Raw genomic sequence first — 6735 nt, 5'->3', positions numbered from 1 at the left:
AAAGCGCACAATCACCCGTAAGGGTCTCTAGGCGCTGGGGGCCGTCGAGAAGATTAAGCAAGCTATTGCCCAGAGTCACATGGTGCTGGGCTAATCTGCCGCCAGTGCCGGGGATCGAACCGTGATCCCCAGATTCCAGAGTCAGTCGCCCTAGCCGCGGCGCCACACCTCTTCCACTGACCCTCAATCTCCCTTTGACTTAAAAATGTATCTGACCCTGTGTAATGAAATCTTCTGCTCATGTTGAGCGCTCCAATACCCTTGGGCCGAGTTGGCGGCATTTAAAAAACGGCAAAATAAAAGGATTCCCCTTCATTGCGGTCTGCATACGATTTAGCCAGAACATTATCCCTCAACTTCACTATGCAGAAATTAGAGTTCAGCAAAAAACATATGACCTGCGCGTTCTTTGCAACATTTTTTGCATCGCTCCTTGACAATTGTATTGACAAAGGTGTTAGTACCATGTGATCACAGCCTTTGCGTTTTTATTAGCACTCGGGGTTAAAGAGGTCGTAATCCATCGCGTACTCCTGTCCCCACGTCGTCTGCCCCTCCCGGGCCCTCCACCTAAGAGGGTCCTTCCGCTGATTAGCTTTGCACTTACATTGATCAGCCTCTGCTGGGAAGGCAGGCTGAAGAAGCTTCGAGAGCCCTCGTATTTTCCTCCTCTCAGCAGCAGGCCTGCAGTGCTGTGTTTTTCGACTGGTAGAGCTAACAAGCGCCTGAAATGTTGGGAGCTGGTGTGAGCGTCTACAGCGGTGTAAATCTAGGGGATTACTGCCTTGTGTCATCATGTGAGAAATGTTCCACACTGGTGCACCAGGGCTCCATTTGTCCCACATCGCCTGCATGCTGTCCCCAGCTCCGCCAGGAATCCTGCAGAGAGGAGTGCTCCAGGATCTCGGCCTTGTGCAAACAAGGATTACAGGAAAGGACGGAGTCATTCACAGCCGTGTCACACAAACAGCTGGATATCATTGCTTGTTAGAAAAGCATCAGCTTTCCAAATTTTTCCCGCTGCTCGAGGCAGGCGGATTCAAACAGTTCGCTCTTTGCCTTGTAGCATTAACATCCCATCCTTCACAGGGACAGGTGACATGGCTGACCGACCAAATCCTGTCCCGTTAAAGACATGTCTTTAAAAACAAAAATACGGTTTCACTGCAGCAAGCAGTTTGCCACAAAGTTTTGTTTATTCTGGCTTTATTTAAAAGAAAACAAATAAAATCATGGAACAAATGTGGTTACATGAATAATCTAAATAACTCTGTACGTGCCCTTACTTAGCACTCTTAAAGTTGAGCTGCAAAAAACCAATACCAAATGAAAACCTCTTTCACCCTTCGCTCCTGTCATTTTGTTTTAATTCCTGATCTTCAATTTCTGGGCGCTTAACTCTGTTTTGATTAATCGTGAATGGGATAGAAGATGTCAGCTGATGCTGTCAAAGAGAGGGGTGTGTGATTGTGGAGGGCTATGTAGTTCATACAGAGTCCTATATTCACTGTGGCCCAAATTTACCAGTAGCGTTCTGTAGAGGGAGTTTGGTGGGGCAGTGAGGCGTGGCGGGGGTGGGGCAGGGTGGGGGATAGTAAACACTGGAATATGGGTGAACGGAGGTAAGTAAACAATTAAATATATAAAACGAATTTTGTTGCGCATGTTGCATCGCATCACTACTGAAATTTACTAACATTTTGCTTTGGGCTTGCTTTATTTTTTGGTGCAGATCCAATGCAAAATCTGTTTGGGGAATTACAAGCCACAGAAAGCTCAATTTATGTGACTTTGTAAAAAAAAAAAAATAATAATAATTCAACACAGTACATAGCGATGTCTTATAGTACCTTGTGTCAGGTAGGCGCTATATGGGTGGAGCATGGGCGTTCCCATGCAACCACCCATGTATTTTGAAGTAAACCCATATTTACAAAGACTTGTGAACATGGGTTTTTACCAAAACGGTGCTCCTACTCAAGGCTAGCGCAATAAGGAGAAATATCTTTATTTCCCTCCTTACTTCCGCGTTGCATGCCTGCTGCGTTCTGAAGCACATATACAAAGGGGAATAAGCCTAAAAAAATAGTTTTGTGCCGGGGCTGGTGGAGCGAAAATACCCATATGTTTTCATACAAAGCCACATCTTACTGAAATGGCATGACCTTGCATTGCATGAAATCCTAAAGCAAGCAAGGGCCAAGAATAATATTGCATAATATTTCTACACAAATTTACACGTTTTATGAGGCTTACCCTTGGCAGTTGTCCTCTTATTGAATGTGTACTGAAGGGTCTACCTCGAGTAGAAATATTCCACTAAGCAATACTGGCTCAGCCTTGCACTTTATCTCCAGCTTAGGGCGCAATTTAAATGTAAGCGGTTGGGCCATCCACCAGGGTGACCTGCCAGTCTCAGGGGATGACCCTCCCACCCTGGGCTTCGTCCTCCGGCCTGCTACACCACCAAGGGCCTGGGACGGGGGTCGATTGGGTCCTGGATGGCTTCCCCTGCTTGGTCAGGTTCAGATGCTCCGGTCATGACCACGGTGGGCCCTAGAGTGGAGGCCCCCCCATCCTGAGCCCCATTCTGCGGCCCACCGCGTGTCCAAGCACCTGGAATGGGTGGGTGCATTCTTGCCAGTGGTCGCCTCTGTCACTCAGCGCGCACGGATTACAAGAAAGGGTGGTAGCCTTCCTCCGGATTACTAGGGACAGGGTACTCTGGATCACCTTGCAGTCCAACAGTTCTCAGCCAGGTGACGCCCGGTCTCCCAGGGGCACAAGCCCAAACCAGCCTCTCAGCCCTGCTCAAAGGGTAATTTCTTTGAGCCTGCCTTCCCTGAGAGCAGGCAGGGAGACAAATCTAACATCCTGGTGCGGGCGCCCTGCCCTGGAAGGGTCCGGCCATTGCTGTATACTCCGATCGATTGGGCATACTTGGTATGTTGAGGAATAAATTGCTTGTCCAGCGTCACCCGTTGTTTCAAGGGACATGAAGCCAAATCCTTACTGCATTGGAAGTTTTGATAAGGGCTCATTTGCTTCCTCAAACGAAGGCAGGACTCCAGGAGGTTGGCTGTGTTCTCACCAGTGGTCCCCTCTGTCACCCAGTGCGCACAGATTACAAGAAAGTGTGGGATCCTTCCTCTGAATTACTAGGGACAGGGTACTCTGGATCCTTTTTGGTCCAGAGGTTCTCAGCCGGGTGGCACCAGGGCCTGGGCTTGTCCACCAGGTCTCTCAAGGGCCGGGTTACACACCTGCCCCCCAGCCCTGCCTGATAAGCATTTCCTCTGAGCCTGCCTTGCCCGAGAGCAGGCAGGGAGATAAAGCTGACTTTCTGGTGCAGGACCGCCTGCCCAGGGAGGGTCTGGCCAGTGCCATATACTCTGATCGAGTCGGCAAGCTTCGTCCATTGCGGATGGACTGCTTGGCCAGTATCAGCTGGTGTTTCAAGCAAAGAGCTTCCACCCTGCCAGGAACCCTCTGACTCGAGGGCCTGTTATTTGTGGAGACCCTACCCAGCAGAGCGAAGGTCGAGCAGCTGTGGTAGCTCATGGCCCCCCCAGTGGTCTGACCAGAGTGGAAGGGGGACAGGTGGCATTAGGTCCCGGATTCTGCCTGGCAGTCCAGGCCCCTGTGAACCATGCTGTTGATCTCCTCTGCCTAGCGCATTTCTGCAGCATCTTGAAACGACCATTGCATGGGGTTTCCTTAGCCGCCAATGCCTGCACCCCTGTGTCTCGCTCAGGCTGCACCTCGGACCACCTCTCCCTTCTATGGAGATGCCTGGGCTTGCTGGTGTCTGTTTGACCCCACCTGTCCCCTCAGCAAGCACCCCCAGGTGGGTGGGCTTCCCCAGCAGGCTCCCGAAGTATGTGAAGGTCGGTCTGGGAAGAATACGCAGCTCCCAACTACCCATCCAGCAGGTGTGTCTACCTGGTTGATCCTACCAATAGCATATGCTTTTCTCAAAGATTAAGCCATGCATGTGTAAGTGCACACAGCCAGTACAATGAAACTACAAATGGCTCATTAAATTAGTTTTGGTTCCTTTGATTACTTCATCCGTTACTTGGTTAACTGTGGTAATTCTAGAGCTAATACATGCCGATGGGCTCTGACATCCCCGCATGCGTTTATCAGACCAAGACCCATTAGGGCTCGCCTGCTGCTTTGGTGATCCTAGATAACCTCAGGCCAATCACACGTCCCAGTGACGATACATTCAGATGTCTGCCCTATCAACTTTCGATGGTACTTTCGGTGCCTACCATGGTGACCATGGGTAATGGGGAATTAGGGTTCCATTTCGGAGAGGGAGCCTTAAAAACGGCTATCACATCCAAGGAAGGTAGCAGGCGCACAAATTACCCACTCCAGACTCAGGTAGGTAGTGATGAAAAATAACAATACCGGACTTTTTCAAGACCCTGTAATTGGAATGAGTACACTTTAAATTCTTTAATGATGATTCATTAGAGGGCTAGTCTAGTGCCAGTAGGCGGAGTAATTCCAGCTCCAATAGCGCATATATTAAAGTTGCTGCAGGTAAAAAACTTGTAGTTGGATCTTGGGTTCAAGCTGGCAGTCCACCATGAGGTGTGCTACCACCTGTCCCAGCCCCTGCCTCTTGGTGCCCCCTTGATGCTCTTGACTAAGTGTCCTGGGGGTCCGAAGCATTTACTTTGAAAAAATTGAGTGTTCAAAGCAGGCCGGTTGCCTGAATACTTCAGCTAGGAATAATGAATTCTCACCCAGACACGTAAAGGATTGACAGATTGATAGCTCTTTCTTGATTCTGTGGCTAGTGGTGCAGGGCTGTTTTTAGTTGTTGGTGGGATTCGTCTGGTTAATTCCGATAATTAATGAGACGCCTCCATGCTAACTAGTTACGTGACCTCCAGCAGTCGGGATCCAACTTCTTAGAGGGACAAGCAGCGTACAGCCACACAAGATTTAGCAATAACTGGTCTGTGATGCCCTTAGATGTCTAGGGATGCCCATGCTCTACAATGAATGATCAGTGTGTGTCTAATCTTCGCCGAGAGGTGCAGGTAACCTGCTGAACCCCTTTCCTGATTGGGATTGGTGATTGCAATTATTTAAAAAAAGTACAAAAACACAAGAGGGTGCTATTGGTCTATGTGGACTGGAAAGTGTCTAATTTCCTCTAAACTGTGTGTGTATATATAGTATGATTAACAGGCAGTGAGAGAAGAAAACCCATCAGCCCACCCATTGGCGGAATTTCATCATCTGGGATGTAGAAATTGCAGACTGGTATCCACTAGTAAACTCACTTTTAATATTGTGAGTGTTTACTAGTACTGGATCCACCAGTGATGAAAAAAAGTCAAAAGAATAGGAACTGTGGGCAGGGTTGTTGCAGTGCTCAAAGAGTGTGTGCTAGTGAAAAAGGTGTGTTAAAATTGACTAACATGGTGCCTAAATGTGACTTTTATTCTGGCGGTCACCATGGTGACAAGGGTTAAAAAGCAGAGTGTGGATAGAATTCCAGCAAATACTGCTATCCTGGTGGTAAGTTAACTGATCTTAACTGGTCGACATGTTTCAGCCGTGAATGGCTTTCTTCAGGACCTATGGTTAAAACACTACTGCAACTAGTACTCAAAAAATGTAAAGTGAAAATTACATACCATGCAAGGATGACCTACCGACTCAGATGTTTGTTGAGTGGTGGCTCCACGTGTCATGGATATCAAAGCACCTCTCCTAAAAATAAACACAACCATATATACAAACACACATGGAGTAGAAGAAAGAAGCAAGTTGTAGGCTTACATCAAACCTCCAGCGAGACATTGCTCATTGACATTTATTCTAAGTAATCACTCACCCAAAATCTGCTTGGGAGTGGCCTCACCTCGCCTGGCACTCGCTCAAGTAATGAGGCCCCGCTCTGAAGAAAAATGGAAACAGGGAGAATACCAAGTATAGTTATATTACCGGTAAACAAATCCATTTCATTAAAATCCCCAAATGTAAATAAAGTGGACAACAGCCAGAAGGCGGTACTCAGCTGACAAATTATTTCCCATGAATGAGTAAGTGCGGGTCAAACGCTTGTGTTAATTAAGTCCCTGCCCTTTGTACACACCGCCCGTCACTATAACCGATTGGATGGTTTAGTGAGGTCATCAATTCAGCCCCGCCGGGGCCAGCACTGGCCCTGGTGGAGTGCCGAGAAGACGATCAAACTTGACTATCTAGAGGAAGTAAAAGTCGTAGCAAGGTTTCTGTAGGTGAACCTGTGGAAGGATCATTAACTGCGGAGCAGCCCAAGTGATTGAGGACACCAGGATGAAACCCTTGGCAGCCTCCCAGATGTAACACACCGTAGGCACAGGTACCGGCCCTGCCCTTTCATGCCAAGGGCGGCAGAGTGGTCTGCAGTCACTGGGGTGCTTGGGTGAGGACTGGGCGTGGGGAGCGCTCCTCCACCTGGGAGGACCCAACACGTGAGGACCGGGGAAGGGGTTGGCCCCAGCTCTGGCTCCTCTAGGAGGGGCAAAATGGTAAGCCCTCCTGAGATGGAACCCATGCTCACCCAACACGACCTGCGGGGAAAACCAAATGGCAATGCCTCCTGGCTGGGAGTGCCACAGAAGATCCTGCTGCCCCAGGCCCTCCTGCACCTGATCCTGACCTGACTGGGCTTAGGGCGCCTGAGGTGCGACCCTTCTTGGGCAGCAGGGCAGCCTGGAAGAG

The 6735-nt window shown here is 49.0% G+C and overlaps 1 pseudogene; it reads left to right on the top strand.

Annotated features, from left to right (window-relative positions):
• Positions 1 to 3939: 3939 nt before the first annotated feature.
• On the top strand, positions 3940 to 6292 carry LOC144765536 (18S ribosomal RNA; annotated as a pseudogene).
• Positions 6293 to 6735: the final 443 nt, after the last annotated feature.

This window comes from Lissotriton helveticus, chromosome 6 (genome assembly GCF_964261635.1).
Source record: "Lissotriton helveticus chromosome 6, aLisHel1.1, whole genome shotgun sequence".
In the NCBI taxonomy this organism is placed as follows: domain Eukaryota; kingdom Metazoa; phylum Chordata; class Amphibia; order Caudata; family Salamandridae; genus Lissotriton; species Lissotriton helveticus.
Note: the sequence above shows the minus strand (reverse complement) of the source record. Positions and strands in the feature narration are given on the sequence as shown.